This window comes from Amphiprion ocellaris, chromosome 2, assembly GCF_022539595.1.
Source record: "Amphiprion ocellaris isolate individual 3 ecotype Okinawa chromosome 2, ASM2253959v1, whole genome shotgun sequence".
Taxonomy (NCBI): domain Eukaryota; kingdom Metazoa; phylum Chordata; class Actinopteri; family Pomacentridae; genus Amphiprion; species Amphiprion ocellaris.
This window is the reverse complement of record NC_072767.1, coordinates 19,474,525-19,497,614: the sequence shown is the minus strand read 5'-3', so window position 1 is coordinate 19,497,614 and position 23,090 is coordinate 19,474,525. Positions and strand designations below refer to the sequence as shown.

Below are 23,090 nucleotides of genomic sequence, written 5' to 3'. Positions count from 1 at the left end.
CTAGGTGTTTTTTTTTCTTTTGTGTCGAACTAATGTCATCTCATCACAGCTTCCTTTATATGATCATCTGCTCTTGACAGCAAACCCACAAAGTCGAATTACAGTCTTTATATTAAATATATGTACACGTTCTCACAAAGCTGTCTACTTAGGTGGCATTATAGGCGTTTAATGTACTTTATCACACAAATATCTGGCAGTGTAGGTTAATACTATGCAATTATTTGGCAACAGACTATAAGTGATTTAATGTGTGTTACCTTTGGTATTTCCTGACAGCAGGCATTTTCCACTTCAGTCTGCGTTTTAGCAAACTCACCACACATGCACCTATTAACAAGGGCATATAGAGAACAATTTTAATACACAGCATGTGATTAAAAGACTAAAATCACTGTAATAAGGTAATGAGTGAAATATTCACCAAACTGAGACATCCTCCTTTAATCTTTGATGTTGTAAATGTTCTTATTCGCTAGTCTTGTATTTTGGAGCAGATTTGTGTTGGAACATGTACGGATGGTGTTGAGAAGTTGCCATTTCCAATCAAGAATGAGTAACGATATTGATTAGTACGTTTGCAGTACACTTATGGCACAGTAGCAAGAAGATGAGAAAGTGCTTACAAGCACTGTTCCCTCTAAGCTGCGCGCGTGCGCAATTGCGCACTGCTGACACGGTCTCCGCGCACAGAAAATCTGCACTGCGCACTAAAAAAAACAAAAATCCAACCTAAATTGTAAATAAAATAAACACGTAACAATTCATTCTGTGCTATTTTTCAATGTGAGTCAGTGAGTGACCGGTGACTGGCTGCTGCAGCCAATGATGCGATTCACATACGTAGTGATGGTCCTCTGATACCCGAGGCTTCGACACATGCGCTGTAGCTCATGAAGCAAACGTATCGAGCCACTGTGCCGAGGCGTGGTTTGATCACGTGACTCGTGACGTTTGAATCACTTCAGTGACGTTTGAAACACTCAACTGCTTCGAATCACCTGATTGGTTCGGTTTGTTATGTGAATCACTCAGCGGGATCGAGTGTTCCGGGATAGGAGATCCCTATTTAGTGTTGTTCATTTGAATTGTTTTTCACAGAATAGATTGTTTTTTTTGCTGTTGTTTTTGCTTTGAGAGTTAGTAGTATGTCAGATTTCGTATTTCGTAGAGAATAGATAGATAGATAGATAGACAGATAGATAGATTATATATATATATATATATACATACTCACCACCCCCAAGACACAACACCTGGCACAGAACCTTGTCAGGTGCTTAGCTGACAGACTACAAACCAAAGAAAAGAACAGTTCACTGACTGTTACTACACTTGTGGCTCTGCAGTTCAAAACTTTTGGATTCACCAATCAGAGTGGCAGCCAGTGTGAAAGAACATTTAATAACAGAATGCACAACAGTTAACATAAAGAATACCAAGCAGCAGTCATCTACGTCACAAGCACCACCACAGCCTCGTCCTCCACCACCAGCAGCACCTTCCACAGGTATTCTTTTTCTCTTCTGAATAGGGAATGACTGACATTTCTGGTGATGATGATGATGATCTTCAATATTTTTCAGTTCAACTGTGGAGCCTATTAGACGAAGACGCAAGTAGAGCCTGGTAAATGCAAAGCGCCACAGCGAATGCAATTGTAGAAAGAACGGCAGACCCACTGGCTTACTGGGCAACCCACAAAACCGTTTACCCAAACTTGTACAATGGAGCCAAACATTTCCTGTGTACCTCAGCCTCATCTGTGCTGTGTGAACAGGTTTTTTTTCTAAGGCTGGGGAGATAGTGAGTAAAAGAAGGAACTGCTTGAGTCCCAAACAATGTTCCCTGTAATTTTTCATGAGTCTGAGCAAACACACAAACTCCCTGAGCGTCCCTTGGACCACTGTGAGCAACATCAGACGTGTGCACTGTGGTCACACCAGCATCACATCCATTCAAGTTACATGGTTCATTAAAAGAATCAAATTACAGCCTTTACATTTCTGTTAAAACAGTGACACTACAATGTATAAGAGTGAAGTTATTGAATATTTGTCTCTCTTTACTGTTGCAGCAGTTTTGCAAATTGCAGACGGACCCTGTTCACTCCATAGACACCAATGTTATTCCTGTAGCTAGAAAGACAGCTACTTTTGATAAAACTGGGCTTGTAGCACATTGTCTGCCTTGCAACAATGGGAAAGAGGCACCATTTATGTTTTGACAACCTATATCTAATGAGTTATTGATGCTGGAAGTCTGAATCTGTGAATATCTTTCCAACTTTACTGAACTTGGGGCCACTACCACCTAAGGAGTGATATATTTAATTTTGAAAAAAACATTTAGCCATACTTAAAGCTTTAAGTGCTTTATTAACACGGAACTAAAAATTTTGTATTGTTTTATTATCACAGGTTCTGTCTGAAAAGAGGTGGCATCATTTTAAACAGTGAAATCAAACTAATAAAATGTAAAGACCAACCAGTGAGCAATACTGGATTCTGCAAAAACATAAACAACTTTTTAAAAAAATCTAAATCTTATCTTAACACAGTTAATGTATTAACTTATTTATGTGTGTATGCATGTATTTATTGATTTATTTAGTACTGTTAACATATCAGAGTTCTGAGTGAGTTTTTCTTAAGATAGGCAAAGGCCATTTATTGATTACATATAGGCTGTTAAATGTTTATTAAAAACTAAAAAGCATTTAAAAAAAAAACAACTTAGGCATTTATTGAGTCACTAAAATACTGTAGAGTACAGACCACATCAGCATGATTATAAGCATCCTCTGGTAAATTAACAACCAGATACTGATGTCTCTCACCATATGGACTTCAGGAGATGACTGGGGGATGATAAACTGTGACCTACTGGTTGGATTCTCTCTGTTCTCATGTTTCTTACATATTTGTCCCCTGACAGCCGGGTCCTAATGTTTTTTGAGCAACACACCATACTATGACGTTTTTACAATGATGGTTCTACTATGAAGCCAGTTTGACATGTTCAGGTGTTCTTTGTGTGAAAACTCAGAGATTTCAGGTATCAGAAGGTGGTTTTCAACTTTCTTTGTTAACTTTCTGCCTCAACTTGAAACTAAATTTACTTCACTAACCCAGCCCTCTGGACTTCCAGTAAGCTGTGTTCCTATTGGCTGTCCAGGTGGCTGCTAGGTGTTATCAGGAACACCTGAGCAGCTCAGTGTCTTCCTGCTTTATTTAGCTGCAGACAAACATTTCCTCTGCTTCTCTTCACCACAGAACCGGGTTTGGCTCCATTGCTTTAGTTTGTTCTTTAGGTGTTGGCTTGCAGCTTCCAGCAGTAAAATAGGCTTTAATGTGTTTCTTGGTGTGTTTTAGGGCTTTGTACTGGATAGTTGTCTTGGTAAATGTGGTTCTTTACCCACATGGTGCTAATGTGTGCAGTGATTAGTGGATTTGGTACAGCTGAGTTGTGTCTTTATCTTGGCTGTAGTGAGTCTTTAGAGGTTTTTGGTCAGACACATTCTGTATTCTTGTTTGAGAACCAATGTTGGTTGTCCAGAAGGTAAGAGTTCCTGTCCTGATTCTCTGTTCTCAGAGGTTCTCTGGTAGGCTGCAGGAGACTTTAGCGTTTGGGTTGTGCTAGTTTGGTTTTTGTATGGTTTCATTTGGACGACTATCTTGAGGCCCCTCCATGTGGTTTAGTGAGGTTTTCTGCGACAGTTCTACAAAGCAACCTGCAGCAGAAGAGACTTTGAGAGTTTTTAGGAAGTTCTGGAGACCAGACTTTAGAGCAGCAGAAACATTTGCCAACAGTTTGAGCAGGAGAAGGTGATCTTCAGAGTAGAAATGAGGCAGAAACCTTCTTGACCCGTGTGGTGAGGTCCTGTACTGAGAGTTTGAGCAGGTTGTGAAGAGTCTGTAGTTCTTTGGTCTGAAAGCACAAGAAGAGTCGACTCATTAAAGGAGAAAACAGGAGATAATGTTGGTTCTTCTGTCACTCTGCAGTTTCCTTAGACTGAATATCAAGTTTATGTTTTAAATGATTTCCCATGTGAGCCCAAGAAGACTTCAATAAACTCCCTCCATCCCCTGGACACAACATATTTTATTACCATGTTAAATGGTTTTTTTTGTTTGTTTGTTTTGTTTTGGTTTTTTTTTATGTTTTTGAGTTTTAATCATAGTTTTTTCTCTTTGCTTGTTTAGTTTTGTCATCTGTGTAAAAGGTGCTAAACAAATAAAGTTGAATTGATAAACTGAATAATTGACTAACTCATGATTGTGACAACAGAAGTATTTTCATTGTGATTTAAGAGTTTATTTCATTTTTAAGGTTGGGGTTAAAATCTTGACAGAAAAAGAAGATTAAAGAAATAAACTACATAACAAAAAGCAATTAAATCAAACAAAAAAAAATTAATACAATAAAACTTTTAAAAAGTTTTATTATTAAAAAGATTTAAGAAATTTAAGATGTAATTTTCTAATTAAACATTTAATTTTTTTATTAAATGTTTTGTCTTTTTAAAGGTTTAATAATCTAATTAAATGTTTTGCATTTTTAAAAAATGTTTAATATTCTTCTTGTTGAATTGTATTTTTTAAATGTTTAATTATGGAAAATATTTTATCTGTAATTTTTAACATTTGTATTTTAAAAATTTTGTTTAATTTCATAATGACATGTATGTTGTTGAATTATCTAATTCAATATTTTGTCTGTTTAATAGAGTTAAACATTAAAAACAATTAAATTATACGTACATATACCACCTTTTAATGTTTAGTTTTCTTTTTAAATGCTTCATTGTATTTTCTGTTTAATTCCTATTTGAAGTTTTATTGTCTTTAAGATGTAATTTTCTCATTAAACATTTAATTTTTTAATTAAATGTTTTGTCTTTTTAATGGTTTAATAATCTGATTAAATGTTTTGCATTTTTAAAAATGTTGAACATTCTTCTTGTTTAATTGTATTTTTTAAATGTTTAATGATGGAAAATACTTTATCTGTAATTTCTAATATTTGTATTTTAAAAATTTTGTTTCATTTCATAACGACATGTATTGTATCATGTTGAATGATCTCATTCAATATTTTGTCTGTTTAATAGAGTTAAACATTAAATTACATTAAATTATATTAAACAGACAAAATATTGAATGAGATCATTCAACATGATACAATACATGTCGTTATGAAATGAAACAAAATTTTTAAAATACAAATATTAGAAATTACAGATAAAGTATTTTCCATCATTAAACATTTAAAAAATACAATTAAACAAGAAGAATGTTCAACATTTTTAAAAATGCAAAACATTTAATCAGATTATTAAACCATTAAAAAGACAAAACATGGGTGCCCATATAGCTCAACAGGTTAAGCAGGTGACCCATGTACAGGGGCTGGTCCCTGACCCAGCGTCCCAGGTTCGAGTCCCACTAGTGTCTCTTTGCTGCAAGTCTTCCCCTGACTCTTCTCCCCTGTTTCATGTTTGTCTGTCACTACACCTATCCAATAAAAAGACAAAACATTTAATTAAAAAATTAAATGTTTAATTAGAAAATTATATCTTAAAGACAATAAAAGTTCAAATAGGAATTACACAGAAAATACAATGAAGGATTTAAAAAGAAAATTAAACATTAAAAGGTGGTAAAACATTTAAAAAGAAAAACCTTAAAGATTTAATTGAAACATTAACAGACTGTCTGAAGGTTCAAACTAACAGAGAACTACTCAAGAACTTTTAAGATTTCAGTCCTCAGACTGTGTGAAGGTTCAAACTAACAGAGAACTACTCAGGAACTTAGAAGATATCAGTCCTTGGACTGTCTGGAAGTTCAATCTAACAGAGAACTACTGTGGGACTTAGAAAATTTCAGCCCTCAGACTGTGTGAAAGCTCAGGTCCTGAGGACTTGGGAGGTCTGGAGGCTTTGAAAGTCTTGGAACTGAGGGTTCAACCCTCCAGCACAAAGGCTAAAGTCCAACCTCCTGAGAAAAACGATCGAGTCGAGACTCAAGTTAAAAAAACTCGAAAATGGCAAAAAAATAGATGATAAATGCGCAAAAAAAAAAAAAAGTATCTGAGTGAGTAGCTCAGGGGCTAAGAAGAGAAACGTGCTCTTCAATAGTTATTGTCATTATTATTACTAGTAATATTATTTTTGTTTCCACTTGAACCCATACAATCATCTAGTGTAGTCAAACAGGAATGTGTGCATGGCGAATCAAATCCAAAACAATCCATGAACCAACGACCACGTCTTGATTGCACTTCATATTATTGACCACTAGATGTCCTACTCGAGCACTGTGTGTCATTGAGGCCTCGAGTAATGAACCATGTTTTGAATGAAGTGTCGAAGCTTCAACAAAGCCTCGATCAGCCATCACTACACATACGTATTTACCATAGACTGTATATAATGGTATTTACGCAGCTAATCAACGTCAGGGCGTCCGTATGTGCAGCCATCGTTGTTCTCATAGATATGAATGAGTAGATAGGACACGCCCCTTTGAGCTGCGTGCTACGGCGAGGCTAAGCTAGTGGGGGCAAAGTTTCAGTGCATTCCGTTGATGTCGACGGTGTGAAAACGGCAACAAGAAGTATGCCGCCTCACTGTGCTGCATACAATTACACACTGTGTCGTACGATTGAGACAAGGAAACTTGGAATGACTTTTCATAGGTAAGAATAGTTTTTGGCTCTTTTTCATTATGAAATCTTGTTGAGAGCTTCCAGTCTATGAGAGCTAACTAGTTAGCCACTAGCAAAACGCTAAGGCGAGCTAGCAGCTTGACAACCAAATACCAGACGATTACTAGCAGCTGTAGTATAGTTGTACAAGCAGTAGTAGTAATACTAAAAGTACAAGCAGCAGTAGTAGTATAAACAGCTGTTAGAGTTGTAGAAGTAGTATCAGCATTTGTAATAGTATTACAAGTTGTAGTAGCAGTGCCAGTATCAGCAGCAGTTAATGTACTAGCACTACTACTGGTAGTAGTCACATTGCTATTACTACCACCAATACTACCAATAGTAGTTATAAAGCCTAACTCATGTATATCCAGATTACCATCTATGTTCTTCCTCCAAACCCATTTTATGATTGGGATTACAGGCAGTTCTTTAGGACTGCTCTCAAATAATTGAAATGTTACTAAACAAGGTTATACTTATCAAATTAAATAGCTCTGGTCTCCAGTATATTGGCGAATTCGGTTCTTTGTACTTAATTTATTAGCATGATTTCTTTTTAATATCTTGTGTACAGACTTAATTACTTCTCTGTCTACTTTTCTTACTCCATGTAGGTTTCCCAGAGACTATGGGTTGAGGAGGAATTGGAAGTTTGTCGGCTTAGACCTGGTGTCATTCCATCAGTGTTAAACTTCCCGGCTCATCTTGGAAGAGTACGTGCCAGAAAGACCACGACCAAGCAGCCTTGAGATCTTAGGCAGCGTCTCCCTCAGGTGGGTGTCAACGGTGTTCACGGTCAGGTCTGTGGTAATCCTGTCAAAAAACAAAACAGAAAAAAATCTAGATTATAAATCAACATGTAACCAAAGCACTCTGTGTATAATGCCATAGTATAGGATGTAGTTCAGAAAATGTCAAAGTATAGTATACTTTACTCAAGAATAACATAGTATGGCCTGTAGTTCATAGTACAGCATGTTGGCAAGAAAAAAAAAAACATAGATTATTATGTGGTTCAAAAAGTGCAAAATGATAGGATGTTGCCTAAAATTGTCATGTATGATATGTGGTTCAAAAAATGTCATAGTGCAGTATATTGTGGAAATAGTATGTAATTCAAGAAAACATCAGAGTATAATATGTCATCTAAAAAATGCCATAGAATAATAATTTCATTGCACAAGTGAAAGTATAGTAACTTTTAAAACTGTTCGAATTATTATGTTGCTAAAAAAAACACAAAAAAAAATAAAACAAACGTCACAGTAATATGTCAAGTAAAAAAGCCTATAGTATAGTGTGTCGCCCAACAAACATCACAGTATAGCATGCCGCTCTAAAAACGTCAGAGAATAGCCTTTAGTCCACAGCTGTCAGTTGGTGAGGAGCAACACAAAAACAGTCCAAACGCTGGTTTCCAGAGGGTTAGACGAGAATTTATTTGAAAGAGTACATTTACAACAACACAACATGTGAGGGGGTTAAAAACAAATAGGTGTTAGTAAAATAAAAATAAATCAACAGAACTAAAAGTGAACTTCATGTTGACATTGATGGGCATTCCAACCAGGAACAAAGTAAAAGATAATCAATACGAAAAGAAACTCTTCCTGTTCACCTCTTAAAACCCAGAAACACACTGCAGTAGCACCCTAAACTAAAACTACCAATGGGTTCCCTGTTTTCCTTTCTGAACAATTCAAAGGTCCCTCTCTATCTCCCCACACATCCACCAACCACTGGAACACATCTCCAAAGTTCTGCCAGACCAGCTCAGCTTCCCCTCAGAAGAAGTGCCGCCACCTGCCAGATGAAGGAGCCTTTTGAGAGGCAGCTGGCATCGTGATTGGACTGTACTTTGGTCTGTTCCAATCCAGCTTCAGCTCCAGAGACGGCAGGCGGGACGAGTCAACGGAGGCCGGGTGGACGAAGGCATGCAGCTGAGTACAATCCAGAAAACAACAGAGGAGGAGTGCAGCGTTCCAGGGCCAGAACAACCAGAGTAGCATCGTATGTCTCTTAGAAAACATCATAGTATAGCCTTTGGTATGAAAAAACGCCATCATATACATCGTATATTGTACAAATAACAAGTCAAAGGAAAGAGACATACATTGTAGAACTGTAGTAATTGTGGGCTGACTGATTTACTGATTATCAGTATTTTATTTTTTACTGATTTACGGTAATAAATACATTTAAAAATGGCGCTGCTTTGGCTCTGAACCTTTATCTACCTGTGGTCGCTCTGTCTTCTGGAGTGATTTGATTGGTTATACGTCACGAATAAAACTCCTTTAACATCTGTAAACAAAACAAAACGTATCAACAAAGTTTTCTGTTAAAGTTTGTGTTCTTCTAAGTTTAACTCAAGATTTTAAATACTTTCATTTACTGCAAATGAATATCCAAATGAATATACTCCATATGTCTCACTAATAATCATTATCAGCCTTAAAAACCCACAGAACACCCCTCTATACTCGACCACACTTAGTACAGTCCAGTTCCCCCTTCTATAAATCTGCTTGGAATCGTCCACTTCCTGTTTGTCAAAGTGGCCTTCTACCTGGACAGGTTTTGTTGGAGCTCATGCAACAAACATTTTGGGTAACTGCTCTTTAATATGGATGGATGACATTGAATTAGAGTCTGTTTTAATGAGACCGAGTTAAGATGTGTAGCTGTCATTAAATAGGAAATTATTTCTCAGAATTCACAGAGAAAAGTCTGAAATGTTTGCTTGGTTAGCGTCCCACATGTTCTTTGGCTCAGCTAAAGCTAACTCTCTCCAACTTCTGGATCTCTTGAGTTGCTTGTTGTTAAAATATCTTGCTAGAGGTGCTGAAGCTCAGAAAGTCTGAGATGTTTGTTCAAAATAAGCTCATTCTCAAGTCTGATCTGAACTGTCCTCTTTTGTTTGAACTTTCCCTAAACTTAGGAGTTAATGACAGAGCAGCACATCCAGACTCAGTCTCATTTATGTAGAGATTAAACTTCAGTGTCATTCATTGATGTTAAAGTGCAGTTTTTCAAATGTTTGTTGCACATGCTTCCAACCCAACCAGTCCAGGTGGAAGACGATGTGAAGAGAAAGCTCCACAGGATGAATATCACACATTTACGTTGGAAATAAATGTCCTTTAATTAGACATTGTCATGCAAAATTTCGATTTCCCTTTAATGATGTTCAAATCTTTGAGTGTTTTGTTGATGTTGGCTTCTAAATGTCTTTTTACACTGGCCACAAAGATTAAAACCTTTTATGGCTCACAAGCTGCAACAATTCACACATGATCAACTATCTTTCTGACTAAACTAAGATAAAAAGTGAAAAACTGCCTGATTCCTGCATCATGAATGTAAATCTTTTTGGTTTTTATGACAGTAAACTGAATATATTTGGGTTTGACATTTTATAAACCAAAACAAGAAATGAATTACTGGAGAAAACAATCAACAGATTAATGGACAAAGAAAATGTGTTTTCCAACATATATGGCTGAATTACTCCAACATTACAAGAAACATCCAATTTTAATTCAATTTTATTTATATAACGCCAATTACAGGTCAAATTGTCTCAAGACGCTTTATTTTTATATTTGTTGTTATATTTAAAGTATGACAAGGTAAGAAATTTAAACCTCCTGACTAATTCAATTTATTATTTGTTTTTTTAGAGACTAATTGACAACTAAAATAACTTTCTCCACTAAAACTAATAAACATGAGGTCAAATAGAAGGAACAGTTTTAAATACTGCAGTCTCACGATGACAAGAATAAAGTTTGTCAACAAAAACTAAATCTGCTGGTGGATTCCATTAAAGTCCTAATAAATGATAATAAAGTGTGATACTAAAGGTTTGTAGTGCTAAAAATGTCAAAGTAAAGATATCAAGTTGAACATCTGGATGGAGGTTGATAAAAGTTGACCTTTCATTTCTCTGGAGCCGACTCCATGGATTTTATGGATGGTGGTTAAAGATCTGCTCTTCTAGTCGTCTTCCTTCTAGTCGATGTAAAAAGTCACTCCATCCTCGCCAACTTCAACACCTCTTCATGACAACTTGTTCTGCCTCCGACCTCGTGGAAACTCCAGAAACTCAGGAAAACCCGTGGAGACTCGAAGAACTCGTAGAGACTCGAAGAAGTCGTCGGGCGGGGGAAGGTGTGCTGGGTGGTGGGGGGAGGTGGGGGAGTAGAGGGGGGAGGCCGCCACCCACCTCCCCGCCCACTCTCCGCCCTGACTCCACCCAGACTCCGCCTTGGCTCCGCCCATGTGGTCACTTGAGGAACTACGATGTCAAAGGGACGACGAATTTATTTCTTTGTATCTGATCTGTAGCTCAGTGAGTTAAGGATTTGCCTATGGAGCTGCAGGTCGCTGGTTCAAGACCAGACACTTCTTAAAGTTTTCTCAAAATTCTGACAAAGACAAAGAAAGAAAAGGCCGGTGGTGGACTTGAACCTGTGACCTTCCACTTGGTAGTCCTCTTCTTATCCCCCTGAGCTACTTGCTCAGATACTAATTCTTCTTTTTTTTGCGCATTTATCATCTATTTTTTGCCATTTTGGAGTTTTTTTTAAACTCGAGTCTCGACTCGACCGTTTTTCTCAGGAGGTTGGGCTTCAGCCTTTGTGCTGGAGGGTTGAACCCTCAGTTCCAAGACTTTCCAAGCCTCCAGACCTCCCGAGTCCTCAGGACCTGAGCTTTCACACAGTCTGAGGGCTGAAATTTTGTAAGTCCCACAGTAGTTCTCTGTTAGATTTAACTTTCAGACACTCCAAGGACTGATATCTTCTAAGTTCCTGAGTACTTCTCTGTTAGTTTGAACCTTCAGACAGTCCAAGGACTGATATCTTCTAAGTTCCTGAGTACTTCTCTGTTAGTTTGAACCTTCAGACAGTCTGAGGGCTGAAGTTTTCTAAGTCCCACAGTAGTTCTCTGTTAGATTTAACTTTCAGACAGTCCAAGGACTGATATCTTCTAAGTTCCTCAGTAGTTCTCTGTTAGTTTGAACCTTTCCACAGTCCGAGGACTGAAATCCTAAAAGTTCTTGAGTAGTTCTCTGTTAGTTTGAACCTTTAGACAGTATGAGGACTGAAATTTTAAAAGTTTCTCAGTACTTCTCTGTTAGTTTGAACTTTCTGGTTAACAGAAGCCTTAAAACTTGTGACCATGAGTCTTGATTTCACATTTAGACCATCCATCTGAGTTCTTCTTGGACCTTCACCTGTGGGTTTTTTAGAAATCCTAAACAAACTTTGATTCTCTTCACTGAACAGTAAAGTTTGTGGAGATCAGAAGGTAGCATTAGTTTGATCAATGCCTTCAACTACTAGTAGACTTTATCTGGAAAACAGTTTTCTGAAATGAGTTCTTAGTAAATCTGTCCACAATCAAACCAAGAACATAGAAAGAGGAAACGTTTGAGGAAACAACTTGATATTTTCATTTCAGACTAGAAAAAGACCTTTATCGGTTTTTGCTATTTTTGATCATTTTATTGTTTCTCCTGTTTAATTTGATCTTCTAAAGTTTAACATGCGTCTTTTCAAATGTTTTGTCTTTAGTTTGATTCTTCTTAAATGTTTAGTTTTGCTCTTTTCTCACCTTTTATTCTTTTCTAATGTCTGATTTGATTTCAAAATGTTTTGTCTTTTTAATGTTTAATTGTTGTTTTTTCAAATGTTTTATCGGCTTGAGTGAAAAATTTCCTTTTCTTCCCCGTGTTTAATTTTTCGATTAAATCTTTAAGGTTTTTCTTTTTAAATGTTTTACCACCTTTTAATGTTTAATTTTCTTTTTAAATGCTTCATTGTATTTTCTGTTTATTCCTGTTTAAAGATTTAATGTCTTTAAGATTTAATTTTCTAATTAAATAATATAAATAAAATTAAATTTTTTGATTAGATGTTTTGTCTTTTTAAAGGTTGAATAATCTAATTAAATGTTTTATATTTTTAAAATGTGTATTCTTCTTGTTAAATTGTATTTTTTTAAATGTTTAATTATCTAAAATATTTCATCTTTAATGTTTAATATTTTTGTTTAAAAATTTTGTTTAATTTCATAATTACATGTTTTGTTTCTTCTGTCTAATTATCAAATTAAATATTTTGTCTGTTTAATATAACTTAATTGTATTTAATGTTTAATTTTCTTTTTAAAAGTTTTATTGCATTAAATGCTTTTTTCCTTTGATGTAATTGCTTTTTTAAAATGTAGTTTATTTCTTTAATCTTTTTTCCTGTCATGTTTGTAACCCCAACCTTAAACATGAAACAAACCCTTAAATCACAACGAAAATGCTTCTGTCACAATCATGAGTTAGTCAATTATTCAATTTATCAATTCAACTTTATTTGTTTAGCACCTTTCACACAGATGACAAAATTAAACAAGCAAAGAGAAAAAAAACTACGCTAAAACTATGATTAAAACTCAAAAACATTGAAAAAAAAAAAAAGATTTAACATGCTAATAATATATGTTGTGTCCAGGGGATGGAGGGAGTTTATTGAAGTCTTCTTGGGCTCACATGGGAAATCATTTAAAATATAAACTCGATATTCAATCTAAGGAAATTGGAAACTGCAGAGCCACAGAAGAACCAACAATATCTCCTGTTTTCTCCTTTAATGAGTCGATTCTTGTGCTTTCAGACCAAAGAACTACAGACTCGTCACAACCTGCTCAAACTCTTGGTACAGGACCTCACCACACGGGTCAAGAAGGTTTCCGTCTCATTTCTACTCTGAAGATCACCTTCTCCTGCTCAAACTGCTGACAAATGTTTCTGCTGCTCTAAAGTCTGGTCTCCAGAACTTCCTAAAAACTCTCAAAGTCTCTTCTGCTGCAGGTTGCTTTGTAGAACTGTCGCAGAAAACCTCACTAAACCACATGGAGGGGCCTCAAGATAGTCGTCCAAATGAAACCGTACAAAAACCAAACTAGCACAACCCAAACACTAAAGTCTCCTGCAGCCTACCAGAGAACCTCTGAGAACAAAGAATCAGGACAGGAACTCTTACCTTCTGGACAACCAACGTTGGTTCTCAAACAAGAATACAGAATGTGTCTGACCAAAAACCTCTAAAGACTCACTACAGCCAAGATAAAGACACAACTCAGCTGCAGCAAACCCACTAATCACTGCACACATTAGCACCATGTGCTAACTGTGGCTAAAGAACCACATTTACCAAGACAACTATCCAGTACAAAGCCCTAAAACACACCAAGAAACACATTAAAGACAATTTTACTGCTGGAAGCTGCAAGCCAACGCCTAAAGAACAAGCTAAAGCAACGGAGCCAAACCCGATTCAGTGGTGAAAGAAGCAGAGGAAATGTTTGACTGCACAAAAACAAAGCAGGAAGATACTGAGCTGCTCAGGTGTTCCTGATAACACCAAGCTGCTCAGGTGTTCCTGATAACACCAAGCAGCCACCTGGACAGCCAATGGGAACACAGCTTACTGGAAGTCCAGAGGGCTGGCTTAGTGAAGGAAATTTAGTTTAAAGTTGAAGCAGAAAGTTAACAAAGAAAGTTGAAAACCACCTTCTGATACCTGAAATCTCTGAGTTTTCACACAAAGAACACCTGAACATGTCAAACTGGTTTCATAGTAGAACCATCATTGTAAAAACGTCATAGTATGGTGTGTTGCTCAAAAAACATTAGGACCCGGCTGTCAGGGGACAAATATGTAAGAAACATGAGAACAGAGAGAATCCAACCAGTAGGTCACAGTTTATCATCCCCCAGTCATCTCCTGAAGTCCATATGGTGAGAGACATCAGTATCTGGTTGTTAATTTACCAGAGGATGCTTATAATCATGCTGATGTGGTCTGTACTCTATTACTATTTTAGTGACTCAATAAATGCCTAAGTTGTTTTTTTTTTAAATGCTTTTTAGTTTTTAATAAACATTTAAGAGCCCATATGGAATCAATAAATGGCCTTTGCCTATCTTAAGAAAAATTCACTCAGAACTCTGATATGTTAACAGTACTAAATAAATCAATAAATACATGCATACACACATAAATAAGTTAATACATTAACTGTGTTAAGATAAGATTTAGATTTTTTTTTTTTTAAAAAGTTGTTTATGTTTTTGCAGAATCCAGTATTGCTCACTGGTTGGTCATTACATTTTGTTAGTTTGATTTCACTGTTTAAAATGATGCCACCTCTTTTCAGACAGAACCTGTGATAATAAAACAATACAAAATTTTTAGTTCTGTGTTAATAAAGCACTTAAAGCTTTAAATATGGCTAAATGCTTTTTTCAAAATTAAATATATCACTCCTTAGGTGGTAGTGGCCCCAAGTTCAGTAAAGTTGGAAAGATATTCACAGATTCGGACTTCCAGCATCAATAACTCATTAGATATAGGTTGTCAAAACATAAATGGTGCCTCTTTCCCATTGTTGCAAGGCAGACAATGTGCTACAAGCCCAGTTTTATCAAAAGTAGCTGTCTTTCAAGCTACAGGAATAACATTGGTGTCTATGGAGTGAACAGGGTCCGTCTGCAATTTGCAAAACCACTGCAACAGTAAAGAGAGACAAATATTCAATAACTTCACTCTTATACATTGTAGTGTCACTAAAATCACTGCAGCCTTCAACTGGCTCCTGTTGACAAAGTGTTTTAACAGAAATGTAAATGCTGTAATTTGATTCTTTTAATGAACCATGTAACTTGAATGGATGCGATGCTGGTGTGACCACAGTGCACATGTCTGATGTTGCTTATGCAGGGCCTTTATTCTGGAACATTTCCAGACAATCAATATTTTTGTGAGCTCTATTCTTGGCAATCAATACCTGGATGGGCTGCCTTGCACTTTCATGTGGGTAACAGTGTGCATGAGTACCAAAAACAATGAGTGCTACGTGGAGTGGTTTAGAAACACGGGCTGCCACTAGCTGTCCAATGTGACCTTAGACCAGTTCATCCATTGTCCATACATCATTCAATTCATTTCATCAATAAATTAATCAGTCAGTCTGGACATAGTTCACATATTGCATGACTGGGGCAGAATTTGCATAAAAATAATTATTTGGCTAAAAATATTTGTACTGTGTAATGTTTATGTTGGAGACGTAATCAACAGACAAAATGGATTTGTATTTGTAGAAATTCTTGCATCAGAAATATCATAAAGAATAAAGATTGTAATGCAGTTCCTTAAATGGCCACTTGAGGCTGGCTTCAAAAACAGGTCAATCCCCATCGGCCCCAATGTTAAACTGTCCAACTTTATAGCAGAAATACACATGCATAGCCTGGTACAAAAAAGATTTTGGTCCCTAAAGTTAATTTCTTTGTTCAGGACAACTGTACGGGGGGTGAATTTTTATATAACACACCCATTTAAACTGTTATAAGGCTCTAAGTTCTGCACAAGTAAGAGTATAGCCACTTTGAGCGACAGGTGGGTACCATTGAGGCAAACGGTTTAGATAGCTCATGGGTCAGGTATTATGGTCCCTTAGCAAAACCTTGCTTAGGGGCCCCAGAAGGGTCAGGACTGGCTCTGGGGAAAACCCAATAACTTGTTATCACACTGCAGCTGTTTACATTTTCCACCAAATTTGCACTCATGCATATTGGCTGATGGACTGCAGTACAGGGCTGTGTTGATTTTGTCATCGTAATGGACCGGCTCAGGGAGCATCTAGGAAGTGTTTGCTGAGATTAATGGAAAGACTGTGACAATTTTTGGGCCACACCGGAATGACAAGGCAGTGCAATACAAATGACAGACAAAGCAGATCAAATACAGAATAACTGCAGAATGTTTGACCTACGACTGATTGGTCTGTACCTGCTCCTCTCAGTCAAAGCTGAGCGTCTTTGAAAGCTCATTCATCTCAGAGGAAAGAATCTGTTAATGAAAATTCAACTGGAGACAAATCAGTTTAGTTTATGAATACATTACGACTACAGCAACTGTTGTCTTCTCTCATTTTTGAAAGTTGTCTGGGACATTGCAGTTAATTATCTTGTCAAAGTAGTTTTATCTCAGTCTGTGAGCAGCGTGGGACCATTCCAGCTCCACTCACAGTACCAGCAATAAGTGAATGACAGATCAAGCATAGTGGTGTGAGCATGAATGAGGGTTATAATAGGCATATAGAACACAGGAGGGCCTGACAAGGATGACATGGAGCTGCTGTTTATATTGTGCACAACCTGGAATATGTTGTGTGTCTTTATCTCCTCTCTCTCTGTCTCTCTGCATCCCTCACTCTCAATAACGAGTATGATTACAAGCCTGTTAGACAACTGTAACGACATCCATCAGGCTTATCTTGTGGTTTAAGTCAAGCAGACAGACAAGAATCATGCACAGTGGGGCGTATAAAAACAAAGTACCTCTTCCCCTTCCTCTCATTTTCTGTCGCTTACCCACACACACAAACACACACACACACACACACACACACACACACACACACACACACACACACACACACACACACACACACACACACACACACACACAGAGAGAGAGAAAATGTCTAACACATCACACTGTTCCCTGTCCTCCTCCAGCTCCTTTTATAACCCTCCTGTTCATGCAGAGGAGGCACTGCTTCCAAATGATGTCACTCACAGTTCCAGCCAACTCTGCCCATGTCGCTGCTAAATCCCACTTGACAGAGGCTTTGTCTTTAGATTGGAGCGCCCAAGTAAATAGGTAGCAGTTTGTGAGAGAGCAAGCAAGCGAGAGGAAGAGATGGATAGAGTTTAATGGGTGTGGAAACATTTCAAACTTGCTCAACTTGTTTTCTTTTTTTAGATTCTCAAAATTAAACCAAAAGCTGCACAACCACTATCTAAATTCATATCAAGATGCTTGTTGCCACAGTTTTTGGGATGATAGATGAAGAGGACTTCTACTCCTTGAACTATCTTACAACTACCAAGCCCCATAAAGTATAAGTGTTGACTGCTCCTCTCTCCCGGAAGAAAATAAGAAACATTCTTATTTCAATTTGTCCAGCTGTTGAAAAAGATTAAGTTATATGTAATGTGAACTCATTGCAGTACAACCTTCACAAGATTACAGGATTATAAAGGGAAGAGCATCTCCTGATGGGCTGCACAGATGGCTCAGATGGTAGCACTGTTGCCTTGCAGCTAGAAGATCCCCAGTTCATGTCCCGGCTTGAGCCTGGGATCTTCCTGCATGGAGTGCATGTTCTCCCTGTGCATGTGTGGGTTTTCAACTGATACTCTGTCTTCCTCCAACAGTCCAAAAACATGCTGAGGTTAATTGGTAACTCTAAATTATCTGTAGGTGTGAAAATGAGTGTGATTGTCTGTCTCTATGTGTAGCCCTGTGATAGACTGGTGACCTGTCCAGACTGTCCTTCACCCTAAGTCAGCTGGGATAAACTTCAGACCCCCTGCGACCCTAATGAGGATTAGGTGGTACTGTACATAGATAATGGATAGATGGAGCATCTTCTGACATCTGTGCAACTGCAGACAAATACAGATCCGAAGAGAAGAACCTGTAGTTTAGTACAGATTATTATTATTTCAAGGTTATAATTGTTGATCTTGCTTCATAAACAGGTCAAATTTCTTCCAAATCACACACAAAGCCAGCAGTGCCACAGAAGGCTGCAGTCATGTCATGACATAGAGCTTCACTCGTAATATTTGGGTTATGCAGCCTTGTTAAGTGAAAGAAGCACAGAAAGGAAATGTCTATAAATATCACTGTCACTTCAAAATCTTAGTGCATGGTCTACAGCACAGATGTCAGATATGTCTGTGCGTGTATCTCTACTGAGCGTGATGCAAATGACTGAAGTGGGGCAATGTTTTTGTTGGTTCAAACAACTGTATTTACTGTGCAGATACAGTACAGTGTGTGAGCAAGCTGGATGATGAGATGGTTGTGGAGCAGTGGAGGAGAAAAGACTGGCAGCTTGGTGCATTCATCCAGTCACTGCCATCCATTGACTACTGACAATGTATTTGTTGAGTCTCTTTTCCTGGGAGCAATGTCACCCACAGCGTAATAAGACAGTCTAAAAGATATTATTTCCATGCTACAATATTCTCAGCAAGAAAGTTTCTGAAGTTTCTTCTGACGGACCAAAGTCATGCATTCTTGATCTCTACAGAGAATGATGAGAAAAACTAGAAATTCAAATGCATTGTATTGCATTATGATGTAATGCAGTGCAACGGCATTGCAATAAACACTATTTTCTAAAAATGTGCTGGGATGTTTGATGCTTTTGTGTTGACTCAATTTTATGGTTCACTTTGAGGCTGTGTTGTGGTGCAGTTGAATCTGACTGTGTTTCGAACTTTTTTCACCCAGTTTACACACAGAAAAAAATTGCAGAAATATCTTGCAGCTAACTAAACCAAAAACTACACAGCAGAATCATCAAAGCACAGTGCAGATATATAACACTGGGCATTCATGCACAGTAAATGTGCAGAATTAATTGATACAGACATGCAAGATAGACAAAAAGCAGCAGCCAGGCACCTATTACTCACCTTTGATGATAACGAACCTGACTCTGGGTTGAATAAAACAGTTTTTGATCATTTGTCATGTGATTCTCTTTAAATAGAGAATATTTAAAATCATGGCCTGTTTATGGTAATGAGAGGAGCTACCGCTAGCACAGTGTGAACTCCTGTATCTCTCTAAATCTCCTCATACTGCTTTATTTATTTATAAACCAGTGCATCTATGCCATTTAATGAGACGTCAAAGAAACAAAAAAGGAATCGGAATCACATATCAGGTGCAAAATCATTGAAAAATAATACCGCAGGATTTCCACAGTCCTCTGCTCCACGTGCACGATAAAGCGCCATTTAATCTGTCTCTGTCACACTTTGTTTTGGCCTCCACTTGCCTGAATCGAGCCAAATAAAGCTGCTTTAACTGATATATGGCCCAGATATGGCTGCAGATCCATTTTGCACGTCCTGCTTTGGTATTTTTTATCATGCAGCTGCTGCATGAAAACCTCACAAGTTCAGCTCAGTTATTTATTGTTTTCTTCATTTTGTTTCCAGCATTGTGAACACATCGGCTTTACTGAATGATGGTTGCAGAATATGTTGATGAAAGAACATAGTGTAGGCTCTGGTTCTTTAATGAAAGAGCATCTTCTGTTAGGTTACAAATTTCTCCTGTTGTTACTGATCCATATTGATCCTACATTTTGGTATTATCTCAATAATCTGAATCTGATCACAGGTGATATCACCTACTGTAATTTTACAAATCCCACTGATTAAAAAGTGGCACGCTAGAGGAAAGGGATTGTCAACTCCTGATATTGAAAATAAAATAGATTGGACTGAATTCGATAAATGGAGAGAGAAGAGGAAAGGAGGGAAGGGAGGGGTTTTGAGAATGCATCACATCTGGCTATGTGATACTAAAGCAAGAGGGAAAGGAAAAAAAAGCGAGGATGCAATGGAATGGAAAGAGGGAAAAAATTAGGGAATGAGGTTGAGGTAAAAGAAAGGGATGGTCCACAGTTTTGCTGTCTGAGCCACCTGCAGTCCGGTGAATGGAGAGCAGCTGAGATACAGGGTCACAGGAAGGCATCAAGTTGCCATGGGCAACTGGGGCACATCTGCTAATGAGACAGATATGAGAAGGGAAGCGTGTAAAGAGAGAGGACGGGGAGGGCAGACAAACAGAGAAAGACAGTCAGAGATAAATTGTGCAAAAAGATAAGATGAAATAAAAAAAACGATGACAGATAATTATCCGCATATGTATCTGTCTGTTTAAAGCCTGAGCAGCATTTAGAGGCTTGGGTCCATGTCGGCTCACAGCCCTCAGACGGTGGGAAAGAGGAAACTGTGAAGTGTAGATTGGAGTCAGAGATCAAGCTGGTGTTTAAATTCAGCCCTGTAGCATATAGCTGTACTGCTGCTATGTTATCAATCCCCTCTGTCAAACCCAATCTCAGTGTGAATGCACCTTAAACCATTTGTGTTGCAGTGGTTCTTTAATAGTTCATTTCCACATCATACATTCAACTCTCAGGTTGCCTCTCAGTGTTCCTCTGGCGTGAGGGCTCTCAGACCGGCTCTCATCTCTTCCATGCTCATAGGGATGAATGATGGGATTTAGCACTGAGCCAGGGCACTGATCCAGGTATCCACCCTCGTGCCCTCTCCAAGCCCAAATCCTGCCCTTACACCACCATAACATCAGTCCTGGAATTGGAGCTTAATAATGTGACATCGGATTCAATCTATTTTTACTCATATTTGGCCTGAGTATCTACTCTGTGATGTGGTGGAGCTTGTCTGGTGGTGATATGAGGTGTGTTGCATCCAAACCTGTAGACTACACTTTACAACCTTTATTTAGAACAATCATTTAATGATTTTATCATTTTTAACTTATTATCCCTGCTGCTTCTATACAGCTCCTTTTCTAAGAGCAAGTTGTCTAAATTACTAACCTGTTGATGAGGCACCCAGCGAGGGATTTGTGAGCAGATTGTACCCAGAGCGAGAGATTAGTTTGGTTCATCAAAAATATCAAAGCCTTCCTGTCTGTGTGAGACTGTGAGCTTGGTTAAATTCAAACACTAATCTGACACACGACACGGGACTTGCTTACTTTTATAATATACCACAATTTTTACCTTAACTTAACCAAAAGTTTTAGAAATGTTAAAGTCCTACACAATTGTATACTCACCATCTATCCATAGCACCTCCCTGAAGGTTATCTGATTGTCTCGTGGCTTCCAATGAAGTGGACTGCACAGGATATTCAGCTATAAGATTCCAGTTGGGAAGAAATGAACATCAGTGGAATTTGACAAGGAAGATTACCAATCAGTCATTGCACCTCACTGCAGAGGGGAAAAAAATGTACATCCATCCATTATCTAAACACCGCCTAATCCTCATTAGGGGAGGCTGGAGTCTATCCCAGCTGACTCTGGAGACAATCCCAGGTGATGGACAGTTCGCCAGTCCATCGCAGGGCGACATATACAGACAAACAATCACACTCACATTCACACCTACGGCCAATTCAAAATTACCAATTAACCTCAGCATATTTTTGGACTGTGGGAGGAAGCCAGAGTACCCAGAGAAAACCCACGTGTGCACCGGGAGAACATGCAAACTTCATGCAGAGAGATCCAGGGAAGGCGGGGACATGAACCGGGGATCTTCTAGCTGCAGCACGAGAGTACTAACCACCAACCACTGTGCAGCCAAAAATGTATTGTCATACCGACTAACATTATCCATTATCTACTACTAAGACTAGTTTAGTGGGTAGTTTACACAAATAACCTAAAATTAAAAGCAAAAAACAAAGAGAAGACATTGAGGAACCCACACTTTTGATAATTTTACTCAAACAGCAACCTCCTGGACTGAAGAATTAAGTGCCAAAAACTGCAGTTCTTTGACTGTCCACTTGAGGCTGATCCAAACACCTGTCAATCCTCACTGACCCCCATGGTAAAATGTCTAACTTCACAGTGGAAACAACATGTTTAAAGCCTGTTACAAAAACAGTTTTGTTCTCTGTAGCTAATTTCCCTATTCATAACAGCTGCAAATGAGGTGAGGTTTTATATAAGCCACCTGCTTATAATGCATTAAGGCTTAAAGTTATGCAAAAGTAAGGGCATGGCCACTTTTAATGAGGATGCTGTCTCTGGAAAGTGCATGTCCAGTCTCAACTCCAGGAGTTAAGACGTGTCTGGCACTGCCAAAGTGGCAACAGTCACATTCACTACACTGACAGCTGCTTTAAAAAAATTACGGACTGTTTCATGCAGTATACTTAGAATTATTTATTTTCATAGTATTTCATCCTAATATTGCACCTTCGTCAAAAATCTGTCGAAGCCAATAGTGCAAAATTAGCTATCATCTGTCTGTGCGCTTTCAGCAACTCAGGCCTGTTTGTACTGACACTGGGACATATGTGATGTAGCTGTGCAGAGGCCTGTGCATCACAATGGCCAGAAAAACATGTTGACTTGCAGACTGCAAAATCTGACCGGATTTAGTAGGACATCTTGGTATTTTTTTTTTGTTATACTCGATTTACTATACATTAGAACAAACTAAGTCTTTTTCAGCATACTATCTAGTGTGATAGTACAGCTATTGGAATACATTCTGATTTACAAACTACTCTTCAGGTAACCAAGGTGTTTACGTTTCCATAGTAATGCACTGAGGAAGTAACGTCTGTGCTCATGACACTGTAGAATGTGTTCAGTGGACAAATGTTGTCAAGTTCGTGAACAAGGAGTAGGGAGCGCTTTGTATACAGTGTGGAATGAAATGCAGCTCAGGA

General features: G+C 37.9%; 2 long non-coding RNA genes across 2 annotated transcripts in view; one reads left to right on the top strand and one right to left on the bottom strand.

Moving 5' to 3' along the window:
* Positions 1-1,385: 1,385 nt before the first annotated feature.
* The window catches only part of LOC118471328 (uncharacterized), a 103,648-nt gene continuing 81,943 nt past the window's right edge, over positions 1,386-23,090 (bottom strand). The window contains exons 2-3 of the long non-coding RNA XR_008599574.1: positions 7,320-7,527; positions 1,386-3,930 (exon numbers count right to left, since the gene is read on the bottom strand). This is a non-coding gene — a long non-coding RNA (uncharacterized LOC118471328). The remainder of the gene's footprint in view (positions 3,931-7,319; positions 7,528-23,090) is intronic.
* Positions 6,604-8,922, top strand: LOC129347459 (uncharacterized). Its single transcript, XR_008599573.1, has 3 exons — positions 6,604-6,702; positions 7,329-7,487; positions 8,420-8,922. It is a non-coding gene; the product is annotated as an uncharacterized LOC129347459 (long non-coding RNA).